This window comes from Pelophylax lessonae (assembly GCF_965119305.1).
Source record: "Pelophylax lessonae genome assembly, chromosome: 8".
Taxonomy (NCBI): domain Eukaryota; kingdom Metazoa; phylum Chordata; class Amphibia; order Anura; family Ranidae; genus Pelophylax; species Pelophylax lessonae.
In genome coordinates this window covers 65,681,168-65,699,319 of record NC_138775.1, presented here as the reverse complement: position 1 = coordinate 65,699,319, position 18,152 = coordinate 65,681,168, and the positions used below count along the sequence as shown (strand labels likewise).

The 18,152-nt window shown below is 40.9% G+C and overlaps 1 protein-coding gene across 2 annotated transcripts in view; it reads right to left on the bottom strand.

Moving 5' to 3' along the window:
- The window catches only part of WNT5A (Wnt family member 5A), a 57,475-nt gene that overhangs the window by 12,812 nt on the left and 26,511 nt on the right, over positions 1 to 18,152 (bottom strand). The gene's annotated exons all lie outside the window — the stretch shown is intronic.

Genomic DNA, 18,152 nt, shown 5'->3' with positions numbered 1-18,152 from the left:
AATTAAGATCCCAGGGTGGTAACGGCGCGCGCACTGGCGGAGCCAGATGCCCAGCAAGGAACTTAGGTCCTTACTCCTGACTAGACAGAAAAAAACTGATTCCTTGTAGCAGAGAGGGAGGATATACCCTCTGGGACTGCCCCTAGGGTGGAGCCAGAACGTTTTTTCTTTCTGCCTAGTCCTACTCCTGCGGAGACAACATAACCCAGTTCTTGTGAATCAAGAAGACTACGTCTGTCAATGAGCGACAGAGAAATTTCTTTTGGAACTGTCTGGTAGCATACTGTAGGGCCTCCTGCCATCTATGCAGTCTGATGTAGTTCATTTAAACGTTATCTCACACATTAACTTGTTGCATTGGGACAGTCCATTCATTTAAATGGGCTGCCAGCGCAGCACAATAGACCTAAAATTGGACTTGCACCATTTTCGGCAATGCAGTGCACCATGTGTTGTGGTGCCTGCTGATTTACTGCATTGCAGATTCATTAAAAATTATTAGCACTGCAGTACCTACTGTAAAACCGACAATAAAGGATACTGCAATGCACCACACCAGTAGGTGTATTTTCCTACGTTATCGTAAGAAAACAATGTGAATGGGCCCTCAATGCAAGTATCGCATTAAGGGGCCTGTTTGATAGCTTATGGCGCCGCTTAAAGTAGAGGTGAAAGCATATCCCTGTGCCCCAGTGCATGGGGTGCAGGCTTGTCCTGATACCAATCCAGGAGGTTAGTAAACGTAAAAGAGGAAAGGATTGCAGCTACTACCGACCAGCCCAGGTAAATAAAAGCTTTAGCCTACATATCTCCACCAAACCCCACACACTGATGCATTTCACCCTGCCCACTGGGGCTTATTAATAGGGCAGGGTAAACCAAGGAGCGTGTGATTTGGTGGAGACTTGTAGGTTGAGGCCACTCTTTGTCGTTTATTAACCTGAGCCAGTGGGGAGTAGCGGCGATCCTTTCCTCTTTACATATCGAATTAAAGGAATGCATACAATGACAGTTAATTATATAGCGGCTATAGCAACACAGTAGTATAAACCACATGAATGAGGACATACATTGCGGTCCAAAATAACTGGTATAAATGTAGTAAACGCATAGTAAGCATTCTGGATTGTGATCCCCCCCAACCCATAAGCGAGAACACAGCACTATAACAGGATACAATTATACCAAACATAAGGACAAAAGTAGAGTACTACCACCACTACCACAAAAAATGGTTGCACCATCTATATAGATAACAAACATCACTAAATGGATATACAGCTGCAATACAGAGTACATTGCCAATATACACAAAGAGATTCATTTTAATATAAAGATAGATGTCATTATAAAGAGATACTTTCATATGCTCATCTGATCTCCTGTCCTGAAAAATCGTGTTGGGGAAAACTGGCCTCATTTCCCCGCAATTTGGTTGCCTATGACGCAAATACTCATAACTTTCGAGGACAGTGATAACATGTCAACTTCTTCTCAGATAAAGTGCTTGGGCCGGAGTGGTGAATCTCTAGGCCATATAACTGTCATCTGATGATGACAATATCATCAACCCCGTGGAAGCACTGACACCATCCAACATAGGTGTTGACCTAATGCTAACTGTCAATGGCAGCTTGGCCATGGTGATAAGTGCATGCTCATTGTTGTCACAGAACAGTGGAGCCAGCTGACACATATGTGTACAGCCGCTGATAAGACCCACCTGCCATGCTTTAACATATGTGCGTTACACTGGTGGGAAGACCTTGCCAATTATTAGAGGTGGTTGCATTAGTTTTCCTTTTCAGGCTGAAAACATTTTCTGCAAGTACAGATAAACAATCTTATCTTACTACTGTAAATTGCTGCTACCTCCCATGTAATGAAAAGAAACAGGGAAGACCTATTTGAAGTTCAGCCTGGGTGGCAATAATTGTTTCCACCATAGATACAGTAGAGAAGTGAGTGTAGCCACCATAGGGCAGGAAATTAGTTATCTGCAACATTACCAAGGGAGGAAAAAAAAAAAAAAAGGCGGCTGAAATGAGAAAAGGAATGCAGCCACCACATCTAAGGACCGGTAAGCTGCAATATATAACATTTGTATTTAAGGGCCCATTTACACTTTGCCGTTTTCATGTGCTGGGGTTCACATGCATTGTGTCACCTGCTTTTTTTTGTGAATGGGCTTCCAATGCACCAGAACAAGCAAAACATATGGACCTGCACATGTTCTCAGCTAGTGCACGTGATATGGTGTGGTGCAAAGTATGTGCATTAGAGTGCCATGGTAAATGGCCATCAGGGGTTTAGATATGCTTTAGGCCAGGGGTGCCCAACCTGTGGCCCTCCAGATGTTCCAGGACTACATAACCCATACTGTCTTGCCAGCCTCTTAGCTGACAGAGTATTATAGGAGATGTAGTCCTGCAACATCTGGAGGGCCACAGGTTGGACACCTCTGCTTTAGGCCCCTTTCACACTTGTACGATCTTAACCACTTCTGGACCGGAAGATTTTCCCCCTTAATGACCAGGCCATATTTTGTGATTCGGCACTGCATTATTTTAACGGACAACTGCACAGTCGTGCGATGCTGTACCTACAAAAAATGTAGGTCCTTTTTTCCCCCCACAAATAGAGCTTTCTTTTGGTGGTATTTGATCACCTCTGCAATTTAAATTTTTTGCAATATACACAAAAATATAGCGACAATCCTGAAAAAAAAAATTTATTTTTCACTTTCTGCTATAGAACATTCCCAAAAAAAAAATTAAAATTAAAAATCTATTTTTTTTTAACATTTTAGACAAATTTGTTTTCTGCTACATATTTTTGGTATTAAAAAAAAAAATATATATTATATATATATATATATATATATATATATATATATATATATATATATATATATATATATATATATATATATATATATAATTTATCGCAATAAGCGTATTTTGATTGGTTTGCACAAAAGTTATTGCGTCTACTAACTATGGGAAAGATTTAGGTCATTTTTATTGTTTTTTTTTGTTTTTTTTCAGCGATCTGCGATTTTTTTACGGGACTGACATTGTGGCGGACAGATCGGACCCCTGACTGACATTTTTGATACTTTTGGGGGGGACCAGTGACGTTACTACAGGAATCAGTGCTAAAAATATGCACTGTTACTGTAATAATGGCACTGGCAGGGAAGGGGTTAACAGTGTGGGTAATCAAGAGGTTAAATGTGTACCTTTCTAACTGTGGGGGGGGCATGGCTTGTGGAATGAACATAGAGACCTGTGATACTACATAGGAGGATCACAGGGGCTCTGTGATCATTCCAGGGAGAAGAACGGTCGGCTGTGTTTATAACAGTTGACCGTTCTTCTCTCTCATAGGGGAACGATCGTGGGTGTCAGGCCGCAATCGGAGCCGCCTGCCCCGTGCTTCTCCGCCGAAGAGCAGGGGAGGGAGCGCGCGTGACCGACGTAGCCCTACGTCAGTTTGCCTGGGAGAGCCACACTGCCGCAGTATATAGGTGGCGTGTGGTCGGCAACCGGTTAAAGTCACGTGATTTGAAGCAATGCCTATGTAATCTACAGGTCTATGGACCTCAAGTTGCATTAAAGGCGGACCAAGGTAATGCAGGGACTACTTATAGACATGAATGGTACTCATTGAAAATCATGTGGTATGACTTGTCATGCGACTTTGCAGTCCCAAGTCCCAGGACGGGTCGCACAAGTGTGAAAGGAGACTTAAGCACTTCAACTCATCAAGAGAGACCCTCCCAAATATCCATTTTCACCAGCATGTGGCAGCACAGCATAAATACATATTGCAGACAATCATACGACCAGAACTAAAATGACTCAATGAGGTTTTTAAAAGTGAACTAAAAAATGTTTACATTTCACACACGGCAACTGTACAACACCATTAGGAGTGACTGCCAGACGCCAGGCTGGCCAGTAATGAAGGGGCAGAGGAAGTGATCTGCTTTGCCAGCTGCCATTGACAAGTTGCATGCCTGCAGCTGTTATTTATTTTGCGTCCTTCCACAATACATTTGTTGTTTTAATTATTTTGTTGTGAAACGGTTTTAATAAGTGCAGCAGTTAACTGGCAACTGACTGAGTCCAGCAAACCGGTTGTTATAGTTGAAATTTAATCATGGTAAATAATAGTGCAGCGCATCATCTGGTTCCAAAAGTCTGATGTTCAACTGGTTTTATATAGCCTGGGTAAATTATAGAGGAACTAAACTCTCTCAATTAACAGCTATTTTTAATCCTTATGCTGCTCGCATTAGTAAATAGAAGGAAGATACAATTATAATTTTATTTACTTGTTTTAAAACTTTTTTTTTTTACATTTCTTTAGTTGCTTCCTTGTTTCTGGCCTAGGCCATAATGATGTCATATATCCCAGGAGTCTTCAGGAGGGGCGTTCTCAGTTAAAGAGGTTGTAAAACACATAATGGGCTGGTATGCATCGCATACTAGCTCATTATGAAATACTTACCTTAGAACGAGCCCCCGCCGTGCCGCCCGCTTACCTCTATGACGGGCGACATGTTCAGTCGACCGTCTTCCTGGATCGCGGCATCTGGCCATCTGATTGGCTGGAGCCGCGGTGACGTCACTCCCGCGCACGCGCGCGAGAGCCGACGGTCGCGGCACGGGGCTCTGAAGGAACGGCACCAGCGGCCGTTCCTTCAGAGCGCATGCGCCAGTGATGTCACTGGCTGCATGTAAGGTAAATATCTCCTAAACGGTGCAAGTTTAGGAGATGTTTACAGTACCTATAGGTAAGCCTTATCATAGGCTTACCTATAGGTTAAAGTTGCAGAGGAGGGTTTACTTACTCTTTAAGCACACCCTCCTGCCTGCATGTCTGAGTTAAGGGCAGATGAAGTCCAGGAAGTAAATGCTACATGAATCATCTGCCCTTACTCAAGATGGTCGTGGTTAGAAATTCTAAAGCGGGGGTAGGCAACCTTTCAGAGGTTGAGACCTACCTGGGCAATATGGAGTAAAGCAAAGATCCCAGGAAGAGGGGGGGAGGGGTACTAGGTGTCACCCTTAAAAAACAAAACAAAAAAAAAATATCAAACAACTATAAAAAAAAAGACAGAGACATAGTGTTCTGTACCCCCTCCCAAAGCAGTGTCCTCTGCCCTCTTCACATCACCCGCCCCCCTCCCCCCACTGCTGTGTCCTCTGCTCCCCTCCCCCCACAGTAGTGTCCTATACCCCCAATGCAGTGTCCACTTCTTCCTTCACATCTCCCCTCCCCCCACTGTAGTGTCCTCTGTCCCCTTTAAAAAAAAAAAAAAAAAAGGAAGGAGAAAACATACTCCCAACCCGACCAGTTGCAGACTGTCAACCAGGCAGGATAAAAAAAAAAAAAATTATATATATATATATATATATATATATATATATATATATATATATATATATATATATATATATTTTTTTTTTTTTTTTTTCTTTTTTGTCTAAACCACTATTATTATAAGTGGTTTAGCTACAGATGTGGGGGCCCTAGGGCAAAATTCAGTTTATAGGCTCACATGATTGGTGCTTAAAAGGTGTAGCAAAAACTGAAAATGTATTTCCATGCCTGAGATATGCTGTAGTGTACAGCTGCCCAAGGAAATTAGCAACTGTATGCTAGCTTTTACCACAGGTATAATAGTACCACAATTATAAGCTGTATTTGCGTAAGCCCTCACAGATGCATGGATGGAAATTAACAAAAGTGCCTTGTGTGCACCCAGGGATTTATGCCCGGACATAAGTTTACACAGTTACCGGGTATACGGGCCTACAGCTAATGTACAGCCATTCAATACTATATTGCGTCTCCCCAGCATGGAAAAGCATCCACAATTTTTGTATGACCTCATGCATCTGTGTGTGCCCACTGCTCTTGGTCATGTGACATTTCAGGGTTCCTTCTCCACAAACTCAACTTTTCATGTCACTTTTTTCTTTTGTGTGGCAACAGCTATTAAAAATCCCATCATGGGAGTAACACAGAGGCGAATACTGTGGAGCTTCTGAAAACACTAGTCCCTCGGCTGCCATGTGTGTCCAATAGTTTAAATTGCTGACCTAAAAAAAAGGTACACAGGTCAGCAAAAAGTCAGAGAATAATATGCAGCCATAACTACTCATTTGATTCCGGTCACCGATAAAAGCATTGGAGGCAGAATATAACTGCGATAGAAAAGGGAACCAGAATTTTATAGAGAGAGTGAAAGAGGTCACTTCTGTGACCCCCATTGCTTTTTTACCAAAAAGCACAATCTCCTGCCTCCAGTGCTAAGCCGCTCTAAGTCGCTATGAACAGGGGATAACAAGAGAGTAGACAAGGGTTTCTCCAGAGGTTTCAAGGGGTCCCTTGAGTAATTTCTGCCACTCTTATAAATTCATATTGACATAATTGAGATTTTTTAGCCATCTAATAGGGGGAATTTTTCCCAATGACCACAAGTGTAAGTAGCTTTCTTCTCACAGGCCATTCCCTTAGACCAGAAAGTTTTTTCAAGGGTTCCTCTGTGTTGAAAAGTTTGAGAAAGGCTGGGGTAGACCTTAGCCCCAGAAAGCTTTATTTACATCTGCTCTTTAGCACATCATGCCCACCTCCAGGACTTGACCAGAGCCTCGCCCATCCTGTGGACATCCCTGCCCCAGTAAGACCAGTCAGCCCCTACCCTGTCCGACTTTGGGTGATCTCTGAAAACTCACTCCACCTAAGAACTGCACCCGAGTCACCTCCATCAAATCACCCCTGTAGCTATTACCTTTTGTACCACCTCCCCCTCCCTTTAGATTGTAAGCTACGTACGTAAGCAGGGCCCTCCTATTCCTTCTGTATTTAACTGTATTGTATTTGTACTGTCCCCCTCTACAAGCGCTGCGTAAATGGTTGGGGCTATATAAATCCTGCATAATAATAGTTTTCTATATACACACACAGACCATGTCCCCCCACTCCCAGCAGCCTTTCAATATTTAATGTGAACACAGAGTAGGAGCTCTGGGACGGGGAGAGGACAGACAGTGGTTCTGCTGTAAACTTTGAGGATGAATCACTCCACAGTGCAGCTACTGTAATATAGCCAGAACTCTGGCACAAATAAAACTGTCATTTGTACCATATCCAGCAGTGCTACAGGCATAGGATACTAATTAACTACTCATTAGAGGTTATGTATTTTTCGATTTTGCATTTTTCAGGAAACTTTTTTCTGAAGTCCCACTTTAGACCCCAGGGAGTATCTTATTAAAAACTGAAAGTTCTGTTGTGCATAATGTCTAAAATTTGACTTCTATCTTAGCACTGATATTTGAGAAAATTTGTAATCAGTACAAGCAGGAAATTACATTTCTTTTCATAAATTAATGGCATGGAGAAGGACTCCAGGTTGCCATATTGCATTAATATTTTGACAATTTTGAGTAAATTACAGTGGCTGCAGTTTGAAATGGCATGGTTATTTTTAACAACATTAACATATGACCACCTGACACATGCGTGGCGGCACATATGCGTTGCTGGGTGGCCAATGTTTAAGTGATGAGGGCGCGGTCACAACACAAAGACCAGTCTGTCACACACAACCTTTGGTCCGAGTTGCAGACCTATAACCGATGTGACCAGATGCCGAATAAGTGGCCACTATGACAGGAGTCACAGGACCGCCAATCCTTCCTGCCCTCCTGGGCGTTTCAAAACAATTTAAAGGGGCATTGGGGAAAGTGGGTTACACTACTAAATGGGCCATGCAGCAATTGTTAAAAAAAAAAAAAAAAAAGGCATAAACCAAAAGGGGACTGCTAATTTAAGTGACTATGATAAAGCTATTATAATGGGGAGGGTACTGCGCTTCAGGGATATATAGCAAAAAATTTAAACGTAAAAATATTATAGATATAAAATTATTAAAAGACAATCTTCTTATCATAAACCTTCATATAAATACAACGATCTTCTTGTAGTAAACTTTCATAGATACATATACATAAATGTTCTATAAATTAGTGACAATCCACAAGGTGCACAGTAGCTATAGTGCAGATATGTTGAAATAAATATATGAATAAGGTGCTCATTGACTTGTGCAATATTTATTAAAAATAAGGTGCTATTTTTTATGTGCTGATATTTCTTAGTAAAATTTTGTATATATATATACATATATATATATATATATATATAGATAGATAGATAGATAGATATACCTGAAGCGCAGTACCCTCCCCATTATAATTATTCTGATCACTGCCCATAGGTTACAGTTCTGTACTAGCAGCATTGGGGATATATATTGGTATTTTAGTGTGTTTCCAGGACAGCGCAGGGATCACACCAAATATATATGATAAAGCTATGATTAGCACCTGAGTGATTAGAGATTAGTTTACAACCTAAGATAACATTTCCCTACTAATTTGGTGCACACTAGAATGAGGGCAGCAACTAACTGAACAGGTTTACGTTTATTACTCCAAAACCCTTATACAGCATAAGTCACAGGAATAGCTGCTTGCATTGGAGCTTCATCACACAGTTCTTTTTTAAATGTGGCCCTGCAACATTTATAAGGCCCCTTTCACACATGCTGTCCGTTTGTCCGTTTTTCATCCATCCGTTGACAGATGAAAAAAACGGACATCAATGTATCTCTATGTAAAAACGGATGACAACGGATGATCATCAGTTAACATCCGTTTTCATCCGCTTCCGTCAATGTCCGTTTTTTTGAACGGATGAATGCCCTATTTTTCATCCGTCAAAAAAACGGATCGGACGAAAAACGGATGACAACGGATGAAAAAAGGGATGAAAATGGATGACAACGGATGAAAAACGGATGACAACGGATGAAAAACAGATAAGGCTCCTTTCACACACTCCGTCCGTTGGACAGAGTCCGTTTTTTTCAGCGGGGGATCGAGCCGCCGATCCCCCGCTGAGCAGCAGGAGGACAGCTGTGTCTCCGCCCTGTGTGCGGAGACACAGCTGACAGTTCCCCATGCATCTCTATGGAGGAAAGCGGATGTCAAACGGACCGTCAGTCCGTTCTCACCCGATCCGATCCGATGGATGGATGGAAAATAGGGTTTTCATCCGTCCAGATTTGACGGATCGGGTCGGATGTCAGCGGACATGTCTCCGCTGACATCCCATGCCCCATAGGAATGCATGGGGGGACCGTTCAGATCCGCCAAAAAAACGGACAGGCGGATCTGAACGGTCCGCCTGTGTGAAAGGGGCCTTACAACTGAGGAAAAACGGATGAAAAATGGATAACAACTGACGAAAAACGGATGAAAAACGGATAACAACTGACGAAAAACGGATGAAAAACGGATAACAACTGACGAAAAACGGATGAAAAACGGATAACAACTGACGAAAAACGGATGACAACTGATGAAAAACGGATGAAAAACGGATGAAAAATGGATGAAAAACGGACGGAAAACTGATACATTTTGACGTGACTGAACTGATGAACTGAACGGACCGTATGTGTGAAAGGGGCCTAAATCTCTCTTGGGATTAATAGGATCAGCCAGTACCAGCTGACCCTAATAAATTATGTCTAGTTGTCTTGTGGCAAGAGGTTTTTGATTAGTACAGAGCTGTAAGCTGCTAAAAGATACAATTTTATATGAAATAATATGCATTTGTCTTAAAAAAAAAAAATGCATCCATCAAAAACTGAGGTCTCACTTTTTGGTAGATGTTGCAAAGTTAAGCCAGATAGTTTTAAATCTTTCTGGTAGTAGCTCTTGGAGTTCCCGGGTTGTCACACCTGCGGTGGCCATCATGAGGGTCTCCTGCTGTGTCTGCTGGAATTATTAAAGTGGTTCTAGAGGCAGAAAGATTTTACCTTATTGCATTCTGCATTTCTGCAAGCAACACAGAAAATCACAAAGATTCCCCTAGAGATCATAGCTCTTATGAAGAGTAAAGATCCAAAGAATGGGTGGCAGAATAGGTGGGTAATAATGCTATTCTTTTGCAGTTTTTTTTTTGGCTACACATTGCTTTAATCACCTATAGTCATTTTATGTAGAATTGTGGAGTCCCTACCTCCCACAGTCTCTTAATAAGCAGCAGAAACTCTATGTTAGACAATCTTAACCAAGTGGCACAGCTCCAGATGACGGGGCCGTTCATGCTGGTAAGGAAATCTGTTTATGTTCTTAATATCAAGACTGTATGACGTCACAATATTGTAAACACTTTCTTCAATCACAAGCAGCATATGACATGTCACAAATTCTCTATGATAAAGCCCATCAGGGTGAAACTTGTCAGAGAAGGGCAATATAATAACATAAAACAAGATCAACATGAATAAACATCAAAGAAGAATTCAAGTGAAATTACTAAACCCTCCCTACACTGTCAAATAACATAGACACACTGACGCATTTCACCCCATTGGGCCCTATTCTCTATGATAAAGCCCATCAGGGTGAAACTTGTCAGAGAAGGGCAATATAACAACATAAAACAAGATCAACATGAATAAACATCAAAGAAGAATTCAAGTGAAATTACTAAACCCTCCCTACACTGTCAAATAACATAGACACACTGACGCATTTCACCCCATTGGGCCCTATTCTCTATGATAAAGCCCATCAGGGTGAAACTTGTCAGAGAAGGGCAATATAATAACATAAAACAAGATCAACATGAATAAACATCAAAGAAGAATTCAAGTGAAATTACTAAACCATCCCTACACTGTCAAATAACATAGACACACCAATTCCATTGATAAAAAGGTAAGGCAATAAATGTGCACAAATAAAGCCCAAAGCTTTATTTGTGCAGAAAAACACAAAAAATCAAATATCTCCTTTGCGTCAACGTATCTTCATAAGCAACACAAAATCACTGAAAAAAGCAGTGCTGTGCTCAGCAGAGGTAAAAGACTTCACTAAGCTTTTGGGTCATAAAACACTTGGCTTGATAAATCCTCTCCAAAAAACTCACACGTAGTGTGATAACATTAAAACAATTAGTTTATAGTTTATTATAAAAGCAAGCAACTTATATTTGATGGTTCCCAAAATTGGACCAATTACAAAAAGGTAAAAAAATTGTAAAAATACTCTGCTGCTCTCCACACCCACCTTTGTTGACCCAGATGTATAAAATCACCAGTGTATACTGCAGCCCACCACGATTCCTGCAAATGTGTGCTCAGACCCCCCCCCCCCCCCAATACCAGATAAAACCAGCAGGAGGCAGTGTAATTGTAGCATTCGGTCCTGCTAAATCATACCAATCACATTCCTAAAGCTGGATACACACTATACAACTTTTGTTGTTTGATTTCCTTTAGATTTACCTTCAACTATGTAGTGCAAGGGCCTGCCTGATTGCATGCAAATTTAATGTGTTTAGGTTTAACCTCATATTATTTGGTTTTGGTAAATCTAAAGAAAAAAATTGTATTAGTTTGTATCCAACTTAAAATACATATATATAACAATTTTTACAGCGAAAAAAACTCACACTTCAAAAGTATCTTGACATAAAGGATAAAAAGGTACCCATGGCAACCAGATTCTTCTCTTAATTTGAAAACACCAGTAAAAAATTAGCACTAACATCATTAAGTTAAGCAAGCCATAGATGATGTGATTTTTTTGTGGTTGCTGGAAAGAAAATTTCCTAGTTACCCCATCAGTATAGTCCGTGCTGATGAGGGAATCCCTCCTGTAGCACTATTGTGTTCTATCGGCAGGGAGCCTTCCCCATCGGCAAAACACAATGATATAGCTATAGCAGTAATTACATGCAAAAAATCCAACAGGCTGGTTGTACTTAAGTCGATCAATGTATTAAATTCAGTACAACTAGCCTAGCCATAGATGGATCGAATTTTGACTGGTCCCTGCTGAACCGGCCAAGATTTGATCCATCAATGGCGGAGTTTAAGAGCCAAACACACAGGCCGAATATTTGGCGGCATCGGCCGGGGTCAATAGAAACTGGCCGACATTTGGTCCAAGTGTACGACAGCTGGTCCGACAGAAGCTGGCCATTTGGCTGGCTTCTGTTGAAGGGGCATGACAGAAAAAGGTCTGCCGATTGGCACCTTATCAGCGCTCTAAGCCAATGGCTGACAGTGCTTATCGGTGTGTTCTGGTGGCGGGGGGGGAGGGGAACACAATAGCACAGCAGGGGAGATTGCTGTACTAACCTCAGCTTATTAGTACAGCGGCTCCTCCTGTGCTCTTCAGTTTTTTTTTTGTTCAGCCTGCTGGGTTGAACAAAAAATACTACTAGTGTGTACTAGGCTTTAGAGAGTAGAATCTGAATATTTAGGGCTATACAGTCACAGCTACAGAGCGGTTCACATTTCTACATACATTGAAACAATAGAGAGACTGAAAAGAGTGATCGATATGAGTGAGCTAGGAAGCTAGGGCTAGAGATTAGAGTTGAGCAAACACCTGGATGTCCAGGTTCCGCGAGTTCGGGTTTGTGACCCGAACTTAACCCTGATTCCGAACCCCATTGAAGTCAATGGTGACCCGAACTTTTGAGCACTAAAATGGCTCTAAAAAAAAAAAAAAAAAAAAAAAAAAACATGGAAAGGGCTAGAGGGCTGCAAATGGCAGCAAAATCTTCTTAAGAGCATGGCAAGTGCTCTGCAAACAAATGTGAATAGGGAAATAACTTAAAATAACATAAAAAACATAAAAATAAAAAATAATCATCTTGGTGCTTTTTGAACAACAGATTAGAACAGCAGTTTCTAAACGCTGTATGTCAGTGTAACAGTAAAGTGTGAATGGAAAACTGAAAAATAATGGTCCCCTTTAATTGGTGCTTTTTGAATAGAAGATTAGAACAGCAGTGTCTAAACGCTGTAAGTCACAGTAAAATATGAAGGAAAAAACGTTTTTTGTTTTTTTTAATCCAGATTAAGCAGACACATGCACTGAGCTTGCCTTACATTGCCGCTACACGCCGCATGCCACCCACCTAACAGACTGATAAGTTTTTTTTTTTCTCCCTCCTCCTCACTGGGCTCAGGTCAGGGCAAAAAGATCGTGCACTGCACCCCCACACAATAAAATCGATGTAGATCGCTGTCTGATTAAAGAAGATTCTTCCTATTCTTTCCCTGAAAGCAATCTCCAGCCTGCCCCTACAATAATCTCCTATCTCTCTCTCTCAGCAGCATCAGGAACCTCTCCCTACAGTAGTTAGAGCAGAGTGACGTGCGGCGCGATGTGACTCCAGCTTCTATAGAGGCTGGGTCACATGCTGCACTGGCCAATCAAAGCCATGCCATTAGTAGGCATGGCTGTGATGGCTTCTAAGGGCACACTAGTTAAACGCTTGTTGATTGGCTGCCCTGCAGCTGTTGAAACAGCGCCAAAACATGAAATAATTTACCGAACAACGGACTGTATCCCGAACATACAGTAAAATGTTCGGGTCCGGGTACCGAACACCCAAAAGTCAGGTATGATACCAAATACAGTCGGTGTTCGCTCAACCCTACCAGAGATCTATACACATTCACACAAACATCTAAACTGGCAATCTCCAAAATGGGCTGGGTGTGGCTCCTTGTTTGCCTTTATCCAAACCTTGGGGCACAATTCCTCCCACTGACACCTATGATGTGGCACATTTCCTTCCACTAAAACCAATAATGGGATGTAACGCCTCCCAATTTTACCAAGGATGGGACATTATTCCTTCCACTCTTACCAACAACGGGGCACTATTCCTCCTCCTACTGACCCGCAAGCCAGAGGCATTGTTTACTCCCAGTGATGCCAGTGCATTTTCTACTCCTATTGGCCACAGTCCAGCCCCCCTAAAGTCTGAAGGACAGTAAACTGGCCCTTTAGCTAGAAAGTATATACACTCCTGATGTAAACTATAGAGAGGCTGATAAAAAGTAAGCTAGAGAGTCAAGGATGGAGCGCTGAGGCTAAAGCACAAAGGCTAGATAGCTGTCCCACTTACATCTAAAAAGAACAAAAGGAACCTTTGAGTTGAAGTTGGTCATACAACAATAGAATTTCATTAAAAAAAAAACTTGTTTTCGGGATATTAGTTCTATTTTCTATTTATTGGGGTCAATCGTGGTGAAGGGAAAAATTAATGAGGGATGAAAAATATTTTTCAAAAACAAAATATGGTTTTAGTTCAGGCAAAACACCATACCTATTGTGCATATAATGAAAAGGAAGGCAGAGTTTACAAAATTGGCATGGCAAGTGAACATAATTTTTCCGGGTCTTCCTACAAAATTTGTTCATAATGGTACTATCAAATGCTCTAATAAACAATATTTCCAAATTTCTGTATGAACATTTAAATGCAATTCTGTTGGTTGGCCAGCATTAGTTGAAATGGACACTACAAAGAAGTACCGGAATTAAAAACACATGCAGCATTATTGTGCTTTAAATGTACTGGTTGGTGTGAAATCAGCTTAAAAAAAGTTAAAGAGTCTACTTTGCTTTAGTACAATAGCAAATAATAAACATTTTTATTACATTTTTTTTTTTTTTTTTTTTAACGGGGTCTAAAGCATATTGCTGAGTTGCACAATCTGAGAATGTTTATGTTTTTTCCTTTACCAATAGTTCAACATCATAATGGAGCCAAGAATGTACATATTCCACACACACAGCTACTTGAACCCAAAGTCTAATTTCCCAACATTCCTGGAGATCTTGCCAGCATATAAATGTGATCAGTGATATGACCTCTGCTGCCACTTATGATAAACTGGAGCCATCAAGAGCCCTGGGGCAGTTTATTGTTCCACACTCCATATATTGCTTGTTTTTAATCACCATCACCCTCATAAAAATTCACATTTCACACAAATCTGTGCTTGCTAAAAGTTAGAAAAACCGCTGTTCCTGAACAACTTCACTTAAGTCCATTGAGCTGTGTTTTTCTGCACTCCACCACAAATGTATGGCATAAACATGGCACATTAAGATAACTGTTTTCTATGTGGCCTGTCCAGACAATACATGTGTGGTGGTGTGCATCAAAACGCAGCTCAACGGACACAGTGATAACAAGGCCAAGTGCAGAGGAAATAAAATGCAGGCTTGAGTTTTAGCAGATCGGAGCCTCATAAAAGTCTTGTGGTGCGTATAATCTATAAAGAAAAAAAAAACCTCTCTAACAGAACTGTTAAGTCGAGATTTGATAATTTTTTCCTTAAGCTAGCCATACACTGTGCAAACGTGGGCCAGTTTCTGATGAGCTGGCCAAAGTCCAATCAGTGGGTGGCCCTGTCGCCACCCCCCTGCCTGACATCCATCATTTGAAAAATCTAAGGAAAATTGTTGACCGACTATCTGGAGTAAAAAGCCATCAGAACCTAAAAGTGGGATTTCTGACTGGTTGATAGGCCTCCAATAAAAGATTAGTTAACCCCAAGCTGAATTTTTGGTAGAGGTTGGTGACTTAAACCAGTGGTCCTCAACCCTGGCCTACAGGGCCCACTAACAGGCCAGATTTTCAAGATAACTGAAATACATCCCAGGTGATATCATTTGCTGTTCAGTGATTGCAGTATTCTAGTCTGCATCTCCCCAAGGTAATACCTAAAATCTGGCCTGTTAGTGGGCCCTGTAGGCCAGGGTTGAGGACCACTGACATAAACCACCCGACAAGTCTCCTATCCCTCAAGAACTCTACTGGCGAGATTCTGGTACAGAGTTCATAGGTCTGCACAACTTACCATTTTGGTGGGGCTCTCACTCTCTTTGTTAGAAAAATTTATTTTTTCAATTATGAATGCAATAGGACAAGGATGGAGCATCCAAAATTCAAATGGGAAAAAAGAAAGGAGGGTCTGGAATTAGGTCAGGAGATCTCACTGTTGGAGCAGCCAAGAATTAAGAAGGCAGTGGCTGAAGCAACTCACGTGGCACCACCTATAACTAAAACCACCTTTGGATTGATTGGCCCTTTAAACAAGCATTAGGGATCTTTATCAAAATATATGAGCACACATAATTAGTATCAAAAATAGGTTTTCAAAGTCTGCCTAAAAATATATGGCCTTATATACATGTGCATTCAGCACCAGCAGCATGACTTTCATGCTACATTCTGCCAATCTAGGGGCAATTGAAATCAATGGGAATGATGTGTCGGGTTTGGTGTTAAAGAAGTCCTATCTGTAGACTGCCAATACTGACCTCCATGTGAAAATACCAATCGCCTTGCTGTCCCTGGCTTCAATGCTAAGACACTGGCCAGGAACAAGCAGGCAGCTACCGAAGACATAGCAAAGTCATAACATCCGATCTACATTTTTGATCTGGGTCCGTGAGTTAGAAAGTGTTGAAGCCATTCACTTGAACACTGCATATAATTATCAAATTAGTATGCTCCACTCCAGTACAAAGCACTACTGTCATTTTGCTTAAATACCAATATGTGATAAGCTATTGCAAGGTGCCAGAGAAACTAATCAGATTTGAGTTTACCTCTGAATAGTTGCTATCACACACTGCACAGTAAGTATGTCAAATTCAATAGCCACAAATTCTAAAAGACGCAGACACAGGTATACTGGACATTAAAGGGCCAAGTTACCCAAAATAAGTATTTTAAGGCTGAAGTTTAAACTGCTTATATGCTGCCTCTCCCTACTTCTGTCTTCCTCCCCTCAATAACATGCTAATTAAATAAGAAAACCTCTAGTTTTATTACAAACTTTATTTTGGGCCCAGTGATGTCATCACCGGGTCTCTGTGCTTCTCTATCAAGCAGATCATGGCTTGTGGGAGGGGACTGTAGAGTTCTTCTGGAAAACATCACAGTGTACTGCTTCATTACACATCTCACATCGCTAATGTAAGCAGTGGACTGGCTCTAGTTAACCAATTAACAAAATGCCTTGATGGATGGTTGCCAGTCTGTAGGAGTGGGAGTTTAAGTGGGTGATTAAGGGGGGTGTGATCACTATAATATATTATATATATATATATATATATATATATATATATATATATATATATATATATATATATAGGTGGTCCATATAGTGAACTTGGTGTAAAGTTATTAATTTTAGAATTTTTTTTAAATATATTAGCCTTTATTAGGTAATAACACCAGTGATTGTTGATCCAGGGAATATTCCGTTGCCTCCTGCGGGATCAGGAAGAAATTGAGCCATGCTTCATAGGGGTTCATAACCCCTTAAATAATTTTAAGGTTTCAAAGAACCCCATGCTTAAACCAATTAATCAGAGGTCAATGAGATAAAAGCCTCATTCTTGGTCAGTGGAAAGAATGCTTTTTACATTGGGGGGTCAATAAGAAGAATGCAAAAATAATTGAATATCCACGCTACCAGAAAACAGCAGCCAGCATTAACCACAATGTGATACAAAAGATATACAATAAAAATGCAGCGCTAAAATTGACTTATGTACGTATATATAAAACAATAAGTAAAGTCCACTTCAAGATAATATATGGAGTTGTCCAATCCACCAGCAACACATCAAGGTGTTGCTGGGGGATTGGACAACTCCATATATTATCTTGAAGTGGACTTTACTTATTGTTATATATACATACATCATAAGTAAATTTTAGCGCTGCATTTTTATAATAAGAAGAATGCAACCCTTACAGACAGCTAAAAAGATAATTGGTATCTTGATCTGGCTCGGCCAAGCGGTGTTGGCCCCAGAATTATACAGGTACGGCCAACTGGTAGGTTAATCAGCCACAGCTCAAGAACACCCAAGAACCTCTGGAGAAACCTTAGGGTGGAACCCTGGTTGAGAATGGCTGCTGTAGAAAATCTAATTGGTATGGAAATCTTTATATGGAGGTTTTAAATTTATTTTTTTTTTTTCTGACAGTTGAATTAGATGGACCTGTGTCATTTTTCAATCTGACTAACTATGCAACTATGTTCCTAGGCAGACTTCATTTGTAAGCAAACCCTTTGTAGGTAGCACCGACATATGATGCGGAGCCTCAGTGACTAAAAAAAAAATCCAATAAATGAAAAGGGTGGGCTAGGGCCAGTAAGGTTTGGGACTAAAGACCTAGACGATACTGAACATCCTCCAGCCAGGAAATAAGGTGGGTTCTAT